This window comes from Anolis sagrei, chromosome 2 (genome assembly GCF_037176765.1).
Source record: "Anolis sagrei isolate rAnoSag1 chromosome 2, rAnoSag1.mat, whole genome shotgun sequence".
NCBI lineage: Eukaryota > Metazoa > Chordata > Lepidosauria > Squamata > Dactyloidae > Anolis > Anolis sagrei.
Genome location: NC_090022.1, coordinates 64,295,076 through 64,318,140, shown reverse-complemented (window position 1 = coordinate 64,318,140; position 23,065 = coordinate 64,295,076). Strand labels below are relative to the sequence as shown.

At 39.6% G+C, this 23,065-nt stretch overlaps 1 protein-coding gene across 11 annotated transcripts in view; it reads right to left on the bottom strand.

Moving 5' to 3' along the window:
- Positions 1–23,065, bottom strand: part of RAF1 (Raf-1 proto-oncogene, serine/threonine kinase) — a 98,879-nt gene that overhangs the window by 45,665 nt on the left and 30,149 nt on the right. For 8 of the 11 annotated variants that reach the window (XM_067463564.1, XM_067463563.1, XM_067463567.1 and 5 more), the window contains exon 1: positions 8,802–8,939. The exons of 2 other annotated variants lie outside the window; for them this stretch is intronic. The gene's annotated coding sequence lies outside the window, so the exon portion shown is untranslated. Of the gene's footprint in view, positions 1–8,801; positions 8,940–23,065 lie in introns of those variants that run through there. One more of the 11 variants, XM_067463571.1, reaches the window with a different exon arrangement.

Sequence of the window (23,065 nt, the reverse complement as noted above, 5' to 3'; positions counted from 1 at the left end):
GGAATTTTATCAAAGCTGCACTACATACAAATAATAGAAAAAATGAAAGCAACAAATTATCAATTAACAAAAGACGAACCGTTGAGGTAATAGTCCAGGAATTCTTTCCTTAAAGTTATATTTTATAAGCCTAGTCTACCTTATTGCTATAAACCATGGGTGAAGATTGTTGAAGAAGTAGGTTTATCTACTAATAAAAAACATCATCATCCAATGTCAGTAGTCACAATATCACTCACATGTATTGATAAACAAGGAACACTAGCTTAATAAATTTCAATGTGAATGAGGTATAAAATGTCAAGAAGCCTAGTTTCAACCCATTAGGCCCACAAACAACATGGTAAATAGGTAAGGGCACTGGTAGATGTTGTCTATTTGCATCTACCTCTTCAGAACAAACCAGAACAGGGAAGCTTTATGAGCCAGCCAAATATTATAGTATAATGGTTAAAAGTACCCAAAGAAGCCAGCAACATTAAGCATACTTTAAAGCACATGTTGTTTTCAGTTTACAAGTCATGTTTGGGTGCATTCAACAATAAACCATTTAACAGACAAACAGAGCTACTCTGTCAATGCAGAACAGCCTCAAATGTCCAACCAGCCTGTTTCACCATTCACAAGAACCATATTGTCTGGTAGTTACTTATGAGTACAACATGAAAATTCTTTAACAAAATGAACAAAACCTCCTAAGTCCATAAAAAGATAGGTATCAACCAACTAGAGGTCCTAATATCCTAACGGCACCATATCCTGTCTGATCTTGGAAATTAACCAGTCAGCCTCTGGTGAATTCTTTGATGGTAAAGACTGTCAATTAATACCAGATTCTGTGGGCTATATTTAACATCAGAGTATTCCTTGTCTAAGAAAATTCCATAAAATGAATGTGGTCGCCATAAGTCTGGAGGCAATTTGAAAGCATGTGCACATACACATCAACCAACTATGGCAATCTATGAGACTCTGTAATGGAAGTTGGCCATCAACACTTATATGGTTTAATTGAGCTGTTTGAACGGCAACCTTCCTGCAGTTCTCACTTAAGAGTAGGGCTTAGTCAACAAAAACATCGAGCATATGCTTATACTTTGTAGATTTTTGGCTGTTCTACTCATATAGCAGCACACAATGTGAACATATGGGAAGAATGTTCATTTCCCTTTAGAGCCAAAGAGGATTTTCTTGGAACTGTTGGTCTTATTAGAGCTTCTGTAAGAGTCTAAAAAACAGGTATCTATCACTCAAGTAAATGCATAGCTCACACCAGATTATAATAAAACAGAGAACGATTCCAAATACTTATAGATATTATGTAGGAGCTTTCAATTTTTCTCTACACTATTTCATTTTTGGTGCCAACATGAAAATCTGGCAAGATACGTGATATGTACAATATCTCAAAGTATTTGAAGTTATGTGACATTGAGAAAATTATAAAACACTCAAGAATGTTTTCCTTTTTTGAGGAACACATGCCATGGCACTTGACTCAGCTACTCATTTGTATCCTGAGAACTATGGAGCTATGTATAGTATAAATATGGTTGAAATATGAATTCACATTTTACACAGAAAATTCAAGTTGATTTTGTATTCAAACATCAAAGATACCACATTTCAGTAAAAATGACTGGACAACGCCACCAAGTCTCAAGTTAGTATGAAATTACAGTAGTTCAAAGCTTAAGAAGAAAGTTTTCCACAACAGATAGCCCTACCATGCTAACAATCACATGCCACAAAACTGGTCTGAAATTGGTCTTTAGCGTCATAGCCTACATCTCTTACTACTTCTGCAAATGTCACGTTCTAGAGCCAATTTACATAACATACATTGAAATTCTCATGATTCTTGTCACATTTTTCCAATACCTGCAATATAGTCGCCAGATTCATGGATAAATATGTATATAACTGGAAACATTCACATACCTATAAAAGCGTGAACACTGATCTTTAATGGACGCACTAAATTATGGTTATAAGGACCATTAATAACTAACTACTAAAGAAACACTCTAAAGGAATTCCAGGAAGGTATTGTTGATATTCCCACATTTCTATGAAAACTTTTACCTGGCAAGAAGAACACAACTTGCATGTACAAAAACCCACACTGGAAAGAGGACATACGATATCTATACTCTAACCTCCATGAAACAATAAAAAAGAAAAGAGAGTAAGGACATTAAATGCAAAATCAGTTGGGCACAAATGTAACTGCCACCATTAACGTAACTTAAAGACAATCCGAATCCAAAACAATGCAAATGCAAAGATTTTCCCATGCGGAATTGCACTTTCACAGGCACTAATTAATGCCATCTTTTTATTCAATGGAGTGCACAATATAAAGTTCCTTGAGATCAACCCAATTGCTTTACTATCACAATAAGGTTAGGTGGTGAAATACAGTGGCTACAAGCATGAAACAGGAAGCCCAGATTCGAATCTCATATCTGTAGAATCGCCTTGGAAAAATCTATAATGATTGCTCCAATCTCAATGTCTCAGTTGTACCTCCACAACCAATATACATGGGCACACACACACATCTACAGTATGACTAATAATGCTCTCTCCATCACAGAAGTTGTAAAATTGAAATAGTGTATACAAAATACTTTAACAACTCTGAAGAAAATGTATATAATACTAAACAAATCTTATAATTATACTAAAAATGTTTCTATTAAAAGACAGATTTCAAGAGCAAACAGCAAAACAGGTTAACAGACAACTATACTTAAAAATGCAAGGGAAATGTTATGTACAATTTGTAATACTAATACTAAAATAATAAATAATTTAAAAAAAATAAATACTAATTAATATTTTAAATCATGTATTATTTTACTCTTGAATAATTCTCAGAAATATGAAAAAAGATTTGCAATATCCACATTTTCCCTTTATTTGGCTATAGGCTACAATACAAAATAAAACTAATTTCAGTTCTGTCTCTTAGCTTAAAATCACAAGGAGATATATACTAGAAATGTTTAAAATTAGCACTACTGAAGTTGAGGAGGGAGGCTTTCCACTATCTGGCCAGTGTCCTGGCATCACTTGCTTTCCTTTTATGCTATTTTGGCTACATATATACACACTGCAGCTAACACTACCAATGATGAAGTTTAAAAGACTAGGAAAAGGGACATCACTTCCTCACTTTGCTTTCTATATTTCCTTAGAATGCAGACCGTTTCTACAGGCATCTGTTTTTGCCATCTCAGCAAACAAATATTCATCTAAAACAGTACAACACTGGCTCTCCTGTTTTTTCTTCAATTGTGTGTGTGTTTCCAAGTCACCTGCAACTTAGGCATACAACAGTGAATATTTTTCCAGTTCTGAGGGTGAAAGTCCCTTGTCCATACACACAAACAAGTGCTGCACAAATTATAACCATTGTAACAAAATGCAATTCACCAGCTACACAATACATCTTCTAGATCTACTGCATTACAGTAACTACAATATTACAATTATGAACCAACTGGTAGGTATAATACAAGACTGTTGGAGTGAAATTTAGTTTGGTGAGTCATAGGTTGTAGGCACTAGAAAGAGAAACATCTTACTTATTCTCAAGCAAAAGAACAATATGAAGAATCGCAACTGAACGTTTGGCAAGAAATCTCAAACCTTCTCTGCACCTACTTCTTAAACAATGTTTCCTATGGGGACGTGGCGGGGTGTGTGTGTGTGTGTGTGTGTGAGGATTTCCCCCATCTAAATAAACACCTTTACATCAGGAAGAATCTGGATCATAACAAATCACATTTCTCAAGAGCTACTCAATCTACTAGGAGGACAGATTCACTTTCCTTAGTTACAAATACAATAATGAGGAGTTTCAACATTTAATGATTACAACATAGCAGAAAACCAAGATGGAATTAATAAGTTTAAGGTAAAAAAAAATCTGTCAAAAAAAAGCCATTGCTCTCCTACAGTCAATTGCCAAAGTCATTGCCAGGGCCAGGAATCAAAACAATTACACAAGCTAAATAAGCCATAGTAATTAAGCAGCTTCAACAGTTATGATTGCTGGCAAAGCTTGAACTCATTTACTACAATCCAATACTAGAGATAAAAACTTTATTTTAGGGGAATACGGATCATAAATCAGGAGTGTGCAGAAAGAGAGAGCCAGTTCAGGTTCCTTCTGACCCTGTGTAGGCTGCATGCATACCAATTTCCAAAACACAGATGTCACATTATGCCAATGTAAGATTATTTTAATAATCCAGATTTGCTAAGCAAATTTAAAGATGTTAGCTCTCTTCCCAAAATTATGAAGTAGAAAAACCACACTGTGGTCCCATCAGGTCTAAAATCTTACAAAAGTTAACATATTTTAATACAATACCCATTTAGCAAGTCAGTGAATTCATCTCAAATCAATTCACAAATTAAAAAGTATACAGATCTTTTATGTGATGCATGTAGAGAATAGAGTACACTGCTAACTGTTTATGTTTGGGCATTTTACTACCAGAATTAAACCAATTTTAGTTATACTAAAGCTGTATTGAAAAACATAGGGCAGTAAATGTCATACAGAAGGAGAATTTTAGCTGCACAAAAGTGTTTAACATGCATCATCAAATAGAACATTTTAAAATACTGAGATAAAATGGAAATGCTAAAAAGTCAAGAAGACAAACTTTAGTAACGAAAACCTGTCAATTCATTTTATTTTGATTATGTTGATTTTCCTTTTCTATATGTACAATAGTCAAGCTTCTCCTACAATAAAAACAAGGGGAAAACACAGCTCCACCTACAACCTTGGGAGTCTCTTTTATTACTGCCACAAATATTTCTAAGCCAAAACAATCAAAATAGTATTCAAGTTCTCCGCAATAGCTAAACACTGGCTACAGTTTTTAAGAAATACATGAGGCTAATATAAAATAGACCAGCAACCAGTTCGTTGAGTTGAAGAATAATTTACTATCAATCATCATCTAAAACCTACAACATTTTTAACAGTCAGAAAATCTGACTTCATGTAAAGTCATCCTAGGGATCATGCCAATCAAATGAGAAAATGATGTCCTTAATCTAACTGTTAGTACCAAACAAAATTATACCAACTGAATAACGGAAAATTTGATAAACATCCAATAATTACATCTATTTAAGAGTGATAACTGGACTGAAGTTACAGTGTTTGTTAATAGAGCCAGTACCTCTCTGGCTGAGCATTTTTAAGGCATTTCCGCTAAATTACAAGCCCCAGAATTCTGCAGGAGACAACCACAGGATTTCAGATGAGATACACACTCTTTGCCTATTCTTTCAGCTCTAGTGTGATGCCAGCAGAAGTCTGCTTTTCTTCAGAATAATCTTTCCCAAACCTTCACCCTCCAGCTATGTTAAGGCTACAGCTCTTATCATCCCCAGCCAGAAGATCAAGGATAAGCTAGTACTAGAAAGAATGTATCGTTACCTATGTCACATTATTTATTGTTAAGGTAACAGACAACAAAAACACAATAAAGCCAACTGAAACGAAAGAACAATTATGGAACACTTAAATCTCTTCATTAAAATTTCCAGGGGAGAATGGCAAGGTTAACTACCCAGAAAATACCTGTGCAAACAAATTCATTTTCAGTTGATAGTAGAAACACATGGGAATCTGTCAACATATAACAGAGATATAAGGCTCTCCTCTGTATGGCGATCAAATGAATGTCACTAGGCTGTGATAGACGAAGAGCCAACGCCCCCAGCAATAATGGAAAGACCAGGGTAATACATACAAAAGAAGGGAATCTTTCAAACAACCTGCCGCTAAACCAAAGCCAATACCTTAAAAACGGCACATGAATTATGTATATTCAACAGCAGCACTCTGCCACCATCAAATTCTGCACTAGCCCAAAAGGTAGCTTCATATAAAATATATCATTATAGCTGAAGCTTAAGGTTAGTGATGTCCAAAACACTGTGAATAGGCAATCCTTGCCATTGAGGCCAGCATGATCTCTAGTGACAGAAATGAGTCCGAGGTCATTCCAGATTTCGAGGGAGTTTGCATCCCTCCAAATCTGGTATGCAAACTCCTTGTCCCAGGAACCACCTCTCCACTCACTCACTGACTGCCCTTCTTTCAAAGAAAGTGTTAGATTTTGTTATAGAAAGAAACACTGTTCTTCCCAACCCCCATTCTGCTTCTTTGTTTTTAATTGAGTTTTTTTAATTCAATGAAAATAAACACAGTCGCCAACACTGCAGTACTATCTGCTTCAAGTAATTGCCAATGTAGCTAAACTAATAATTACCACTGTAATAGAGAAAAGCCAGCACTAGTCCATCATCACTCTCTGCAATACAGTTGGCCCTTCACACTGACACATTCAATAATCACAGTTTGAAACTATTCCCCCCCAAAAAAGAATATAAAAAGCAAATCTTTATGTTGCTATTATTTATAAGGAATGCCATTTTTACACCATTGTACATAATGGGATAAGTATCTATGGGTGTTGGTATCCAGTGGATACAAAGGGGCCACTGTACAGTTTTATATGTGAACAAGACTCCACTTTTCAGGATCTTAACTTCAGATGTTGCTAGCTTTGAGATATGTGTGTTGTAGTACATCTCATGCTTGCGCTGAAAAACAGAAATATAAAACTGCCTCACACAGACATTGACATTTGCTTTTTCTAATCCAGTATTCTCTATTTTGGCATCACATCGACCAAAGCCTCTGAGGAGACATTTTAAAGCCCTGCTACCAAAGATCCTTTCGGTAGAGGCCACAGTGGTTGGGCTTAAAGGTTTTATACATGCACAGCAGCCATGAGTTTTCACTCCAGAATATATAACACATTCAAAAACAACTGCTTCGCTAGCATTACACCTTCTTTTATATTTCAAACAGGGACTTCAATAAGTCTGTGAGTAGTGGGTCATTGTGAGTTTTCCAGGCTCTATGGCATGTTCCAGAAGCATTCTCTCCTGACATTTCACCCATATCTATGGCAGGCATCCTCAGAGGCTGTGAGGTTTGTTGGAAACTAAGCAAGTGAGTTTTATATATCTGCGGAATGTCCAAGGTGGGAGAAAGAGCTCTTGTCTGCTGGAGGCAAGTGTGAATGTTGCACCTGGCCACCTTGATTAGTATTGAATGATCTTGCAGCTTCAAAGCCTGGCTGCTTCCTGCCTGGGGGACTCCTTTGTTGGGAGGTAACATCTAACCCTGATTGTTTAAACGTATAAACATTTTCAGGCAATTATAGATTTATATTAATTAAATCAAATCAAAATAAGTTTCAATGTGTTGTCGAAGGTTTTCATGGCCAGAATCACTGGGTTGCTGTGAATTTTCTGGGCTGTATGGCCATGTTCCAGAAGCATTCTCTCCTGACATTTCACCTGCATCTATGCCAGGCATTCTCAGAGGTTGTGATGTTTGTTGGAAACTAGGCAGGTTAGGTCTATATGCCCAGGGTGGGAGTTTTAGTACTTCTATCCAGAGGTTTTCTCTCACACACAGAGATTCGCCCTCATTTTTGCAATGGCTGGTGTCAATATACTGTGGCGCAGCTAAATTCCCACCGATATCCACACTTCTTAATACTTCTGAATTTCCAAGCTGAGGCAGGAAGTACATGCTGAGCATCTCTTATCCCCAATTTCGGAGCCCCTGGTGGCACAGTGGGTTAAACTCTTGTGCTGGCAGGACTGAAGACTGACAGGTCGCAGGTTCGAATCCGGGGAGAGGCGGATGAGCTCTCTCTATCAGCTCCAGCTCCTCATACGGGGACATGAGAGAAGCCTCTCACAAGGATGATAAAAACATCAAATCATCTGAGCTTCCCCTGGGCAACGTCCTTGCAGACGGCCAATTCTCTCACACCAGAAGCGACTTGCAGTTTCTCACGTTGCTCCTGACACACACAACCTCCCCGGTGGCGCAGTGGGTTAAAGCCCTGTACCGGCAGGACTGAAGACCAACAGGTCGCAGGTTTGAATCCGGGGAGAGGTGGATGAGCTCTCTCTATCAGCTCCAGCTCCTCATACAGGGACATGAGAGAAGCCTCCCACAAGGATGATTAAAAACATCAAATCACCTGGGCATCCTTCCAGACGGCCAATTCTCTCACACCAGAAGCGACTTGCAGTTTCTCAAGTTGCTCCTGACACGACAAAAAAAAATCCCCCATTTTCAAAACCAAAAAGTGCTCAAAAATCCCAAACTGTGGAAGATGCAGGATGAAGACGCAGTTTAGCACCACTTTGTGGAAAATGCAGTGGAACAGATGCAGTTTGGCACCACTTTAAACTGCCATGGCTCAATGCTTTGGGATCACATGAGTTCTAGTTTTACAAGGTATATGTTGACACTTGGGTCCCATCCCCAAGACAGTGTAGAGCAGCATGGGCCGACTAGGGCCTTCCCTCCAGGTGTTTTGGACTCCAACTCCCAGCATTCCTTCGGGTCCTGAGGCAGGCTGTTAGGAATGCTGGGAGTTAGAGTCCAAACTGGCTGTTAGGAATGCTGGGAGTTAGAGTCCAAAACACCTGGAGGGAAGGCCCAAGTCGGCCCATGCCTAATATAGAGTGTGCAGCCCCAACAAGCCGGATCCTGAGAGAAGATAAAGAAGGCGAGGAGAAGTTGGAAAGGCCCGGGCCAAAGGAGGGAGAGAAGGCAGGGAAGAGAAAGAAAGAGGCTCCCGTGGAGCAGAGCAAGGGAGGCCTGCTCCAGGCCTCTTACTTCCCGGCCGAGGCCCACCCTCCCCGGTCTCCCGGTCTCCCGCTCTCCTTACCTGCCCTCCTCCTCCTCCTCCTCCTCCTCAGAGCGCGGCTCCTTCTCCTTCCAAAATGGCGGCGCAACTAAAAGCGAGACATTTATTCCCGGCCCGTCACCGAGGCCCTCGCGCCCCTGGGAGGAGCTAGGCGCGCGCGCGGCCCCGCCTCCTTCCCCCCACCCTCACCCTTTCTTGGCCCCGCCCCCTTCTTTAGCCCTCCTGCCGCCGCCATTTGGAGCAGAGCGCGCGCCCGTCCGTGCGCCTCTCCCCCCCCCCTTTTTTTTCTTTCCGAGGCGCCCCGCAGCTTCTTCGGCCCTGTCTAGACTGGGATTAAAGTGTCCAGATGTCCCTCTCGTGCGTTGGCAGGGATGCCTCCGCCTCCTCCTCCTCCTCCTCCCCCTCGCTGCACTTTAATAGCACCTGAAAAAGAGGCGCTGACTGTAATTCCCCCCCTTGGGAACGGAGACTGAATAGAGGAGCATAACATTGTGAAAATAAATGGAGAAGGAAGGAGAAAAGGCTGCAGGACTTAGAAATGGAGCCCCCTTTGAAGTCGGCCTGCAAGAGCAACTTAAGAACTGGGTTGTAGGTTTTTTCGGGCTATATGGCCATGTTCTAGACAGAGCAAGGGTCCTCAAACTTTTTAAACAGGGCCAGGTCACAGTCCCTCAAACTGTTGGAGGGCCGGATTATAATTTGAAAAATACATGAATGAATTCCTATGCACAGTGCACATATCTCATTTGTAGTGCAAAATCCACTTAAAAACAATACAATTAAAATGAAGAACAATTTTAACAAATATAAATTCATTACTATTTCAAAGGGAAGCGTGAGCCTGTTTTGGCTGATGAGGCAGGATTGTTGTTGTGTACTTTCAAGTTGTTACAGACTTAGGTTGACCCTAAGCGAGGGCCGGGTAAATGACCTTGGAGGGCCGCATTCGACCCCCAGGCCTTAGTTTGAGGACCCCTGTTCTAGAGGCATTTCTCCTGACGTTTCGCCTGCATCTATGGCAAGCATCTGCAGAGGTAGTGAGGTCTATTGGAACTAGGAAAATTGGTTTATATATCTGTGGAATGACCAGGGCGGGACAATGGACTCTTGTCTGCTGGAGCTAGGTGTGAATGTTTCAACTGACCACCTTAATTAGCATTTGATGGCTTGGCAGTGCCTGGGGGAATCTTTTGTTGAGAGGGTTAAGAATTCGAGAGAATGTTTTAGTAGCAAAGTGATGCCTGCCTGCTTACATTTTAATAGTTCCAAATGCAACAAAAACAGAATCCCCTGCTCATCCTTTAAAGAGTGCATCTACACTGCAAGATTAATGCAGTTTGATACCACTTCAACAGCACTGGCTCAATGCTATGGAATCTTGGGAGCTGTAGTTCGATGAGGCACCGCACCCTTCTTTGGCAGAAAAGGCTAAAGACTGCAAAACTACAGTTCCCCTGATTCCATAGCATGAGGCCCTAGCAATTAAACTTAAAGAATGCATCTACACTGCGGAATTAATGCTGTTTGGCACAACTTCTGCCCAAATGCTATGGAATTCTGGGAGCTGTAGTTTGGTAAGGCATCACAGCCTTCTTTGTCAGAGAAGGCTAAGGACTTTGCAAGACTACAAGTTCCCATGATTCCATAGAATTGAGCCCTGGCAATTAAAGTAGTGTCAACAGACGTAAAGAGTACATCTACACTGCAGAATTAATGCAGTTTGGCACCACTTCTGCCCAAATGCTATGGAATTCTGTAACTAGTGTCTGGGTATTGCTTCTGCAAATGACTTATGCTGCTGAAAAGATGGATGAAGTGCAGCCCTTACTTACAGTAATGATTTTTTAAAAGTTCATTAAGCACCCTAGTAAAATAAAGAGTAGCTCGGTTAAAAGTTTCCCGCACATTTAACAAGGAAATAGAGAATTCTAAGTTGACATCCTTGATTAACATAGTCAGAAGGTATTATACAGTCCACGGGTGTATAATAATTTTATTTATGTGTTGCTTAACACATTTTAATTTGATGGCTAGCTTAATTATATAAAATTCACATTTTGCATTGTTTTGTTTTTATCTGAGCGCCATTGGACTATGACCCTGGAGATCAGGGTTTGAATCCTCACTCAGCCATGAAAACCCATTGGTTTACTTGGAGCCAGGCATGTAGCCGGGAGGGGAGTGGGCCTGAGGGGCTTTAGCCCCCCTCCTGAAATTCTCAGGGTGGTCTGTGAGAAGGCCTTTCTGGTATATTATTTAAGCTGTTATGTGCATTCATATCATTATCTGATCACCATGATCAGTATATCCTATATGCATAGGGGTAGTGGGATAACAATACAAAAATTTGCTAGGGTAGATCCTCACCCCCCCCCCCCCGGAATCAAACTCAGCCCCTCCCCCCTCCCCCCAGATCAAAATCCTGGCTACAGGCCTGCTTAGAGCAAGTCACATTCTCTCAAATGAAGACCAAAGCAAGTCCTCTGTACAAATATGACCAATGAAAACCTGCCATAAGGTTCACTTTTGAGTTACCATAAGCTGGAAACAACCCATTTTATTTAGCTATGTCTCTTAGGTGTTGTAAGTGCCTTCCGTCCCAAAGCAGTGAAAAGGTAGGATGGTAACAATGGCGAGCATAATATTAATAATAAAACAACAAAGGGTAATCGTTTTTAAAATCCCTGAAAATAAATTGTGAGGTCATTTCTACCACGAATAAATTAAAAACCAGACAAAATTTAGTAATGGGAAAATAATAAATATATTTCCACATCAAATATTTTTTCACAAGAAAAAGTCAAAAATTGGCAAAAATAAATAATAGTGATTACATGGGGGAAATAGCCCGTATTGAAGGAAGTCCAATATATGCTTTGTAACTCTGAAATGCACTGACCAAAATGCCCGTATTTCGGCAAAAAGCTTTTTTCTTTGATGCTGCAACAAAGAGTAATCTGTTTTAAAATATTTTAGTTTTGCATTATTTTAAATATTTCTACCTGCTGTGTGTTGCCTCAGGGGCCTTGGTGGACTGGGAGGTGTTCTAGAAATAACTTTAAATAAATAAATATCCATGATTAGTATTCCTGCACTGGGAAGAAGATGATGATGTGCCTAATCTTCAATTTTAAAGGTGTTTCTCTAAGAGTAATGCAAATTATAATCATGGCTAGACTCACAAGGATTCCTCCAGGAGTGTTGATGGGTGGTTTTATTTTGGCTCTCACTGGTAATTTATTTACATTTGTTAGTTAAATTTAGAGGTTGGCAGATGACAACAAAAGGAGTCCTGTTGCTGGCTTTTGCAGGATGTGAATTGGCCAACAAGGAGTAAACTGTCCTTAATAGCCAGGAGGCTGGGAGACACTGGATGAGCCCACCCTGAAAGAAATCTGGTTCAGTTTGATTTGGTGTTTGACATCTTTTTCAGATGTGTTGGGGAGACCACACATTCTATTAGGTAAAGGTAAAGATTTCTCCCTGACATTAAGTCCAGTCATATCCAATTCTGGGAGTTGGTGCTCATCTCCATTTCTAATCCAAAGAGCCAGCGTTCTCCATAGACACCTCCAAGGTAATGTGGCCGGCATGACTTCATGGAACATCTTTACCTTCCCGCTGGAGTGGTGCCTATTGATCTACTCACATTTGCATGTTTTCAACTGCCAGGTTGGCAGAAGCTGGGGCTAACAGTGGGAGCTCACGCCGCTCCTGGGATTCGGACCGCCAACCTTTTGGTCAGCAAGTTTAGCAGCTCAGGGGTTTAACCCACTGCGCCACTGAGGGCTCCACATTCTATTATAGGTATCATTTTTAAAATGTAGCATCTTTGTATACTTTTGAAAAAATTACATAGTTACATGGGCCACACCCTCACATACATCAAGAGCAGAGTCTTTTTTCAGCTACCGATACATATGTATCAAAAATGACACCATCTACACACAAGAGAGAATTGAAAAAGTATCTTTAGACTTCAAGAAAACTTCATGGATTGCAGAATTAGCATCTCCCCCTCAAAAAGATCCTTCAGAAATAATGGAGGAGAAACCTAAACAGTTCAATAAAGAAGAGCATTCTCAATTAACACAAGGATGTTCACTGTTTTTTGGGAAAGAAACACTGAAAATCAAGGTGGTTGGGAGGGAATGGCCAATTCATTAGAATTATGAACTTTTTGCATGGCCATATTTATTGCAAAAAATTCCCATTTTGATGATTTCAAAAACAGGAGTAAGTTGCAATTGCAATCCTGGCTTGCTTTCTTTTTTTCACAGCAGAGGGAAAGTGAGCTTCATATATTCTCTGTGGACTCCTGTACCACTATAGAAGTGTACAAACAGTTAATCTTCTGGGTTGCTGTGAGTTTTCCAGGCTGCATAAAGCTAGTCTAAATCCTTTGAATCATTGAGACTCAGTCAACATTTCTTTATGGCTCATACAGTTAATAGATCTGCTCTGGTTGGAACAAACAATTGGATGCAGCCTCCAAGTTTGCTCTTGCATTTAAATAAACAATCTTAAAACCCTGTTCATTCATTCACATATTTACATAAATTATAATTTAGTGTGAAGGCAGTATTCTTCTAAGATTCAGAGCTTACGTAATTGCTGAAATCTAGTTGGTTTTAACTAGAGTTCAGCAACAGCAAGCTGAGTGTCCTGGGATATATTTCTGAGGTCACTCAACTTGTTGCAAAAGACATGAAGTGGGTTCTGAATTATCTTGTGAGGAGAGATGTTGAAATTATGACTTTTGGGAACATGGTATGATCTATAATCTGAACAGTCATTCCAGTTATATTTATACCACCAAACACAGCAGTTCATAGCTTCTTTCTTTCTTTCTTTCTTTCTTTCTTTCTTTCTTTAGGCGATCCCTCATAGCTCGAGGATGATTATCTTCCAGATGTGGTGTCTTGGTGGTGGGTTCGTAGGTGGCTTGTGGAGACCGATTCTTGATCCACATGTTCTCCCGCAGGTTTCCAGACAGAAGGCGGTTCCGGTCAGGGTTGGCTTGAAGTGCCTTCCTCTTGGCACATTTCTCCCTTTCTCCCTCCATTCATGCTTCTTTGAATTCTGCAGAACTACTGGTCACAGCTGACCTCCAGTTAGAGCGCTCAAGGGCCAGGGCTTCCCAGTTCTCTGTGTCTATGCCACAGTTTTTGAGGTTGACTTTAAGCAGGCCTATAATGTTATAATGAAATCCAGTGTGCACAATATTTGGAGTAACAGCCTTGCATATGGGAGATCCAATCTTCCCATATGCCCTCCTCTTTCTCACTGACTAAGCTACTTCACAGACTTGTTATGAAGGCAGTGGAAAATTGGAGATCCGGGTATGGTAGATTTTTGCTTACTGTGGGAATTGCATAATGTAAATTCTGTAATAAAATGTATGTACTCTTAAGAAAACAGCAATCACAGGGACATATGTGAACAACATGAAATCTTACTGAACAACAGAACATTCAGTTCTGTATGTAGACTTTTAGAATGAAAGCCACCCCAGAGCTAAGGAAATCATAGAAACAGAAAAATATCAGCTTTGCTCTCTTAGTACCTCTACAATTTTTTAAAAAGGTATATATTAGTTAATATATCCTGAAGAATGAATGGCTTCAAAACAAGTGAGACAAAGAAGCACATGCTAGACCAGAAAAAATGTATTATGCAGGGCTATACAGACCAAACAAGGATAAAGTCACTCATATTAATTAAAAGGAGGGAGAGAATAGCTGATAAAAATATAGGTCAACCTTATACTCAGGCTACAGTTACTGAGGCACTAGGGTTTCACAAAAAACAGTGTTTCTTGACAATATGCCCTTTCAGAGCACATCAGTGATATTCTGGTTCGTCATTATGAAAATCAGCTTGACCAAAGGGGTGAGAATGTGGGTGCAGGACAGGGAATTGAGGATACATACTATATCTTTAAGACCTCATTACCAGCCCCATTGCTAATGTGATACTACACCATTGGAGAGATTGGGTAGGTTAATAATACTCCTACAGAGAATCTCTTCTGTCACCCCTTTGTCATCAACAGCAAAATGATGGCCACCTTCTAGTTTTATATACCCAGAGCACTATGGCATAGTTACATGAATGGAGCCTGCCAGATGTTTGAGTTGAACTAAGCCATATTTGCAGGAGAATAGCTGTTAAGTTGACCGTTCTGCTCCATATATAGTATGACGTGTCTCACTATCATCTTCTAGTTATCAATCACTTGAGCAGTAGTTCTCAACCTGTGGGTCCCCAGATGTTTTGGCCTTCAACTGCTAGAAATCCTAAAAGCTGGTAAACCCACAGGATGAGACCCACTGAACTAGAGGATCAGGACACATTTATATTCATTAGTTACATGCAGGGTATGTGTCACATTTTGATCATTAGGATTATTGTATTAACAAAGGTTATAGATTATTTACTACGGCAAGAGATGCAGATTTTCTCTATAAATATATAACAAACTTCTTACAGGCTATTTATTTATTTATAGCATTTGTACCCTGTCCTTCTCACCCTGACTCAGGCAACCATTAGATGCCGAACATCAAATTAAACAATCATAATTAAACAACAGTTAAAACAGTTATAAACATTAAAAAAAATAACTTTTTAAATTTCACCAGTTTAAAATCATGATCCAGAATCAGTCCATTGCCGGTCTCATAGGTCATTCTCATTCAAATCACTATATCTATTGCTCAAAACAGCGCTCCATGCAGTCATGCCGGCCATATGACCTTGGAGGTGTCTACGGACAACGCTGGCTCTTCGGCTTAGAAATGGAGATGAGCACCACACCCCAGAGTCAGACATGACTGGGCTTAATGTCAGGGGACTACCTTTACCTTTTTTTACTATTGCTCAAAAGCTTGATCCCAAAGCCAGGTTTTAAGTTTTTTCCCCAAAAGGTTAGGAAGGAGGGGGCAGATCTGATATCATTTGGGAGGGAGTTCCACAGCCAAGAAGCCACCACTGAGAAGGTCCTGTCTCTTGTCCCTACCAGTCGAGCTTGAGAGGATGCTGGGACCGAGAGCAGGGCCTCCCCCAATGATTTTGATGGTTCATAGAAGGAGATACATTCCGACAGGTAAACTGGGTCAATCAATAACTAGCATCATTCTGAAATACCCAGAAATTGTCAACATGAGTGACATCTTTGCTTTTTGATGGTTCAACACACACTTTGTTTCATGCACAAAATTATTTAAAATATTATATCAAATTATCTTCAGGCTATGTGTATCAGATAGATGTGAAGCATAAATAAATTGCATGTTTAGACCTGGGTACCATCTCTCTGAGATATCTCATTATGTACATATATGTAAATACAGGTATTTCCAAATCTGAAATTCAAAGCACGTTTGGTTCCAAGATAAGGGATGTTTAACCTATATATGTACAGTAATTTATTCCTTTAAATTATTTACATACTATTTTCTCAAGCTGTATTTTGTTTTGTCCACTCTGGATGAGAAAATACTGAAGATTTTTATTTTAAAAATCAGTTTACAGATATTATTATTATTATTATTATTATTATTATTGACAAATATATCTATGTAAAGTCTAGGGAATGCAAATAATGTTCCTACGATACCGGTAGTCAGCAATTACTGAACTTGTATCTGATTCACAGGGCACTGTAACAGCATTGATTTTGCAGCATTCTAGGCCACTTCCATTGCAACTAGTTTAAATTGAAAACACTCCACTTTTTGTCTGTCTCCTCCTACATACAAAATTTCGAACACTGTCCTTTCACATGGAGACCCTCCCATGTCAGTCCCATCCTCTAACTCTGGTAAACTGTATCCCTCCGAATGTTGTTGAAACCTAATTGCCTAACCACTATACCTATGGTGAAAAATCCTAGATATTGCAGTTCAGAGCCATCTGGGGGAAGACACACTTTGTTCACCCCTGTTCCCGCTGGATAACTTTACAAAATATATGTTATTTGAGCCAAGCCCCAAGCTAAATTGCAGAAATAACAACCAATCATTCTTGATATCTAGCAATCACTCAGGTTCAAAAGAAGTAATTTTCCAGATAAAGTACGATCTTTAGAACTGGGTCATAAATTGTGTCCCAAATGTAAAATGGGAAACTAGAGCCTACTGTCTTCTGTCTTTGGAAAAATGGCAAGACTCAAACACAACTGACAGCAATAATTCACGTGATAGTTAATATGAAGACTATCACGGAGCATGTACAATTAGGAATAACAATTTGGTGTAATATACATGGCTATTCAAAAAAGCTTTTTGTGCAACAGTCACGCAGGCTTGCACTTTATCCCATGCCCTCTCCCCATTGCTACAGCTCTGCACGATCCCATTCCCTTGTCCTTTGTTTACAGCCTGGCTATGTTTACAGCAGCTTACCGCCAATGGTTGATGAACACATTTTTACTGAGTTTTAGTTGATATTTTATATGCGTATGCATTTTATTTATATTGTACTGTGTTTATGTTATGTTTTGTTCTTAGCACCTTGTGCCGTGTGTATGCCGCCCCAAGTTCCTTTGGGAAGATGGTGGCAGGATACAAGGATAAAGTTGTTGTTGTTGTTATCATAGAGACTATCCCAAGAAAACACATGCATACAATATTTGAACTTATAATCACAAAACTCTACGAACTATACATCAACTTCCTAATATTTTAGACTCAGGTCCAAAGATTTCTCACATGTTATCTGAAGCTAATGAGAACTGCAGTGCCAAACATTTGATTGATGGCATCTGTTCCAAAATAAGTCTATATAGGATTGCAAATTCATTCTATAATCCATTACACACCCTCATAGCAGACAGTCCATTTGAATCTTCTGGGTCTTACCTCTTAATAAGCATTAATAGGATCAAGATGCAGATCAAGCAAATGTGTTCTGTTCCATTGGCATATGGTAAGTATAACACCTCTAAACTCCCAAATGTTAGACTAGGATTACAATTTGTATACTTAAGTTGCTGAATTCAAAACTTTCTGTTATATATTGTCCTAATTCATGTCTGGATGTAGCGTTCCAATAAACCTGCTCTGGTGTAAGGCAACACATTCAACATCTTCAGAACTCTGAAGCTGTTGTGGGGGAACATTATTTACAAAAGATAATATAAATTCTATGCAAGGATTTTTATCACTACCAAAGCATTATTTCAGTCCTTGCCTGTGCAAGGCCTCCCAAACTGTGTGAGAGTTCCCATGGACCTGTGCCAAGCTGCTCCACGAAGCTCCAGCCTGCCACATCAGCTCATCTCTCCATCTGGCTCATGGCCATCCAAGTGTTTCGCTTCCAGCTCTCTCAGATCTTCCCCTCCACAGTATTGACTTTTCTATCTAAGTATGAAGTTTGTCTGCTCCACAGAGTCTGCTTCAGTCACTGTGCCTTTTTCTTTGCTCTATGAATATCTGCCTAGAATAAGTTTTAATCGCTACCTTCAGCCACACTTTTGTTAGTTTTATGTTATCCATTCACTCCGTAACATAGCTCTCATGAGACTCTCTGGATCAGTACTAGCATTTGGGGCTGGGGTTGGAACACTTTACAGTTTACATTTAAAATATTTTCCTTGCTGAAAATGTCCACTACTTTGCCTCATGAGTGTTTATATAACTAGATTCTTCCAGGAAGGCTAGGCTATTTGTAATCCTATTAACTGACAGACTGTGCAACAATATTGTGTTTTTCTTTGTTCTAAAAAGCACATGACACAGATAAGTCATCATCATCCAGAATTTGTATTCCCTATATTATTTGATCCTGTATTGATTAGTAACTTTGAAATTTTATTTCCCCCCCTTTAAATTGATAAATGACATGCACCTTTTTAGCTTATGCCAAGTACTTTTATATACTGGCAAGCTGACCCAGTCAATGTTAATACTTTATCTATTGTACACATGTATTTACCTTATTTATACCCTGCCTTTCTCAACCCCAGAGGGGGACGCAAGGCAGGTTACACATGGCACCTAGACAGTGCCTTAAGACATCCACCTCAACAGAATTTATGTATACAAACATGCAAAGGACTTGCACAGAGTTTTGTGGAATAGAGAGCTGCTTCATGGTAAAGCTTGATAAAGTCACATTTCTGGAGCTGTAGTCTGAGAAAAAAAGGTTTCCAAGCTTTGCCAAAGATATGCATCCAAGATTAATCTCATGTTCCTCTGTAATTCTTCCCTCTGCAAGTTGTACAAAGACACAAACACACACAAACATGCAGTGGGCTTCCTCACCAAAGGACCCTGGTGTTCTTTTATCTTAGCTCTTCTTGGAGGGTCTATTACAGTTTTCTTATGGAAAGATCTCTTATGAGAGTGCCTGAAATATTCTCTTGAATATAGTAGCAACACAGTAGTTCATGCTCATAGCTCGGGGGCTTTTTCCTTAACTTTAAACTAGGGCGCCATTCCTTGGCGCTGCAGCAATTAAGGGTAATTAAATTTAGAAATCAGGCTCCCTTTTCCCTTGCAAACCACCCTGTTTACCTGGAAGGCCTTTGGAACCCATATATATCTACAAAGTATACAAAGTATTTGGACAGGAAAATATTGTTCATTCTCCTTGATACTCAGCAATTTTTCTGCCCTACTCTACACAGTGGTAAGCCATGAGGCCGGTGTATTTCATGCTGCCAAGTCCCTGTGTCTGTCCAACTGTGTCTGTTCCAGAGGGCACATTTTCCAGACAGCTCATGTGTGTGGTCCAACAAACATATGCACAACTTTCACACAGTGTACATGCAAGACTTGTGACAGCCAGCATGGTATAGTGGTCAAAGTGTTGACAAGGATTCTGGGAGACCAGGGTTCAAATCCCAGCTCTGCCATGGAAACTCACAGGGTGAGCTTGAGCAAGTCACACTCACACAGCCTAGTAGGAAGACAATGACAAACCCCCTCTGAATAAATCTTGCCAAGAAAACCACATGATATGATCTTCCTCAGTCAGAAAGGACTTAAAGGCACATAATAACAAATTCAAGTTTTCTCACAGCAAACCTTTATGGTGGGAAAAAGCAAGAAGCTCCTACAGCACCATTAAAGGCTGCTTGTTGTTGCTTTCTGACCATACCTGTTCAACTTGTATAATTTTCTACACAAACATGTAGCACGTGTGAAAGGTACTAGGGTTGTTGCTTCAGTTCCCTGTTGAAGGAGATGACAGATAGATTTGAAGCAATTTGTAAGCTGTCTGTTTATTTCATACCCTCCAACAATTCATAGATGAAAATTGGGACACAAATAGCTGAACTACTTCAGTGTGAAGTCTAAAAAATGTGCTGGCGCAAAAAGGGGGCAAATAAGAAATCCATAACACTAACACTTTTAGCAGGGAAAAAATGAATTTATTACCTGAGTTCAGGAAAATCTGGAAAGTGGGGGTGGGTCTTAATATGTCTACTGGGAAGGCAAGAGTTTCTCTCCTCCTCTCACTACCAAATGAGTTGAAAATATATTTGCAGCCTGGACTCAGTTTACAGCAGTTAGAGGAAGCTGGGGACAAAGAAAAATGTGGGAGGGAAGGAGAAAATGGGACATTGGTAAAGTAGGACAGCAGAGGATGAACAAGGATTGTCCTTCCTAAACTGGTACTTTGCTTAAAAAGACTCCTGAATTAGAGTGTATCTTATTTACAAATATACACACATTAAGTATTAGTGTCTAAAAGAGAGCCAAAATACACTGGTCTCATGATAGATCTCCAAGAAGACAGTGGTCGGCCAAAGATGCAGTTTAGATTTTCAGAGCCCCAAAATTCAACTATGTTGCTCTGGGGGATTCTACGTGGCTAGCTCAGGCCCCTTCTACACTGCCATATAATCCAGATTATCAAAGCAGATAATCCACATTATCTTCTTTAAATCAGATTATGTAAGTCTACACTGTCATATCATCCAGTTCAAAGCAGATAATCTGGATTTTATATGGAAGTGTAGAAGGGGCCTCATACTGTTGATAAGACTCCTATTCCAGCTTAATAGATTTGTTTTGTCGTTCCTCCCCTGCATACCCCTCAAAATGAAAAAATGAAAGATGTAAGTGAGGAAAATGAAGTGGGGTAAAAAACAAGTCACGTTGATGCCTGGACCCTCTCCAAACAAAGATATGTGAAAACAATTATACAATAAGAATCTGATCTGGAAGCACCCTCTGATCTAACTGCAATCTTCTTGCACATTCTTCTTTTGGGCCAAAACACTTCTAATTTGCCCCACCCTGATCTCCATCATGTACCATAGACACGGGAGCAGGAAACATCTAGTCTCGGTCCTCAATCTGGTCAACCAATGATAGAGATCCTAGAGAGGATTTACATTCAATATTCACACGGTAGAAGGGTACATGGCATCACATCCCCCAAACTGGGCCCAATTCCAACTGCAATTCCAACTGATTTTTTTTTGGCTGATTTTTTTTCCAAGTCAGGAGGAACTTGAGAAACTGCAAGTGGCTTCTGGTGAGAGAATTGGCCATCTGCAAGGATGTTGCTCAGGGGATGCCCATATGTTTTACCATTCTGTGGGAGGCTTCTCTTATGTCCCTACATGAGAAGCTGGAGCTGACAGACAGGAGCTCACCCCGCTCCCTGGATTCAATCCACTAACATTTCCGTCAGCAGTCCTGCTGGCACAAGGGTTTAATCCATTGCTCCACTGGGTTGTCCATTTGGCTGATCATATATCCTTATATTAGCTGGCCTGGAGTCTGAGATCTACAAGAGAGGCTGCTCCCTCAGTCCCCCCACCATCATACTTTTAACTTGAAATGTGAAATACTTTAATGCTGTAAATAATTATATATTAATGTTCACTTTTGGTATGTTTTAATCATATTGGTTCTGTTAAATAGTGAACCATTTGAGTCCACATTTTAGAGGGTGAGATGAGAAAGCATATATAAGGATAGTATATAGTACATATATAAGGATATAAATAAATAAAGGAAGTAGCAGCAGCAGCTGTTCCCCTCTGATGCCAAGGAGGACAGAAGGGTATCATCCATTTTCCCAGCCCACACAAAAATAGTTCCTAACCTGTGACCTGAGCCATTTTTGGCCATCTTAATGCCCTTGGTAATAGTGCACCAGATTATTTATCTAACAAAAGTATAGGCCTGATTAGGACTATAAAAGTCCTCTCCTATCCCAGTTTCAAAATCACAGAGGTGGGAGTGACACCAAAAGTTGTCTCCAGTACAAACATTAGAACACTGGAACATTCCCTCTGATAATACATTTAATAGTTTGATTTGTTAGAAATTGGAAGAGTAATTCGCTACAATAGAGACCAGTTACTGTTGGTTAAAAAATCATAAAGGGCATGAAAAGTGATGGCACTGGGTAACATGCCTACATTTTATATCAGACATTGTTTCGGCTCTTGTTCAGTTAGTCTCTGGAGGGATCTCAGTGAAACCAAACAACACTCATTTTTGGCCATTTGTCACCCATCTGTCTCTCTTTTATTTCACACACGCACACACCGATTATCTATATATCTCCCTCTGCAAATGTATTTCCTGTTAAAGGCTGATAAGGAATTAATTTACTTCTGTTAGAGGGCTATAAAATATGTAAGTGAAATGCAGAAAATTCTTAGTTTGAAATTTTCTAGAGTCTCTTAGCATATGCAGAACATTTTGCAGCATCCTTTCTGCCAGTCCATTACTAATTAAGACATGTGATCTGCAAAGATTAGTGGCAGAACACATGTTTTGCATGTAGGACCCAGAATTCAGTTTGTGGCATCTTTATTCAGGGGTTTAACAATCTTTTTGTTTTCTGTATTCATTTTACATTAAATATATAATGAAAAGGGGACGGATAACAAGAAAGAGAAGAAATCAGTAAGTGACCTACAGAATGGGGACCCTACCACACAGCCAGGACCATAGGCAGAAATTTTTTTTGGAAGGGGGGTGTGTGAAATTTTTTTAGCGAATCATGAGAAGTAGTTCCATACCACAAAATAATTTAAATAGTATGATTCATTCTATTTTTATATAGACTTAATTAATTCAATTTTCTGGTCTCCTTCATGGGGGGCTTCAAATCCCTCCCATGCCTTAGCTTTGCCTACCAGTTGTGTGTGGGCCAACTTGGTTGCTTCCACTATATCAGCTATAGTGGAATATAGTGAATAAATTGTCAAAATTTGGTTGAGATCGTGCTTGCAGCTCTGAAGGGATTTGTTTATTTTTTGCTTCTTATAGACTTAGCAGACTTGGCTAACCAGTTAAAATCCATGAGTA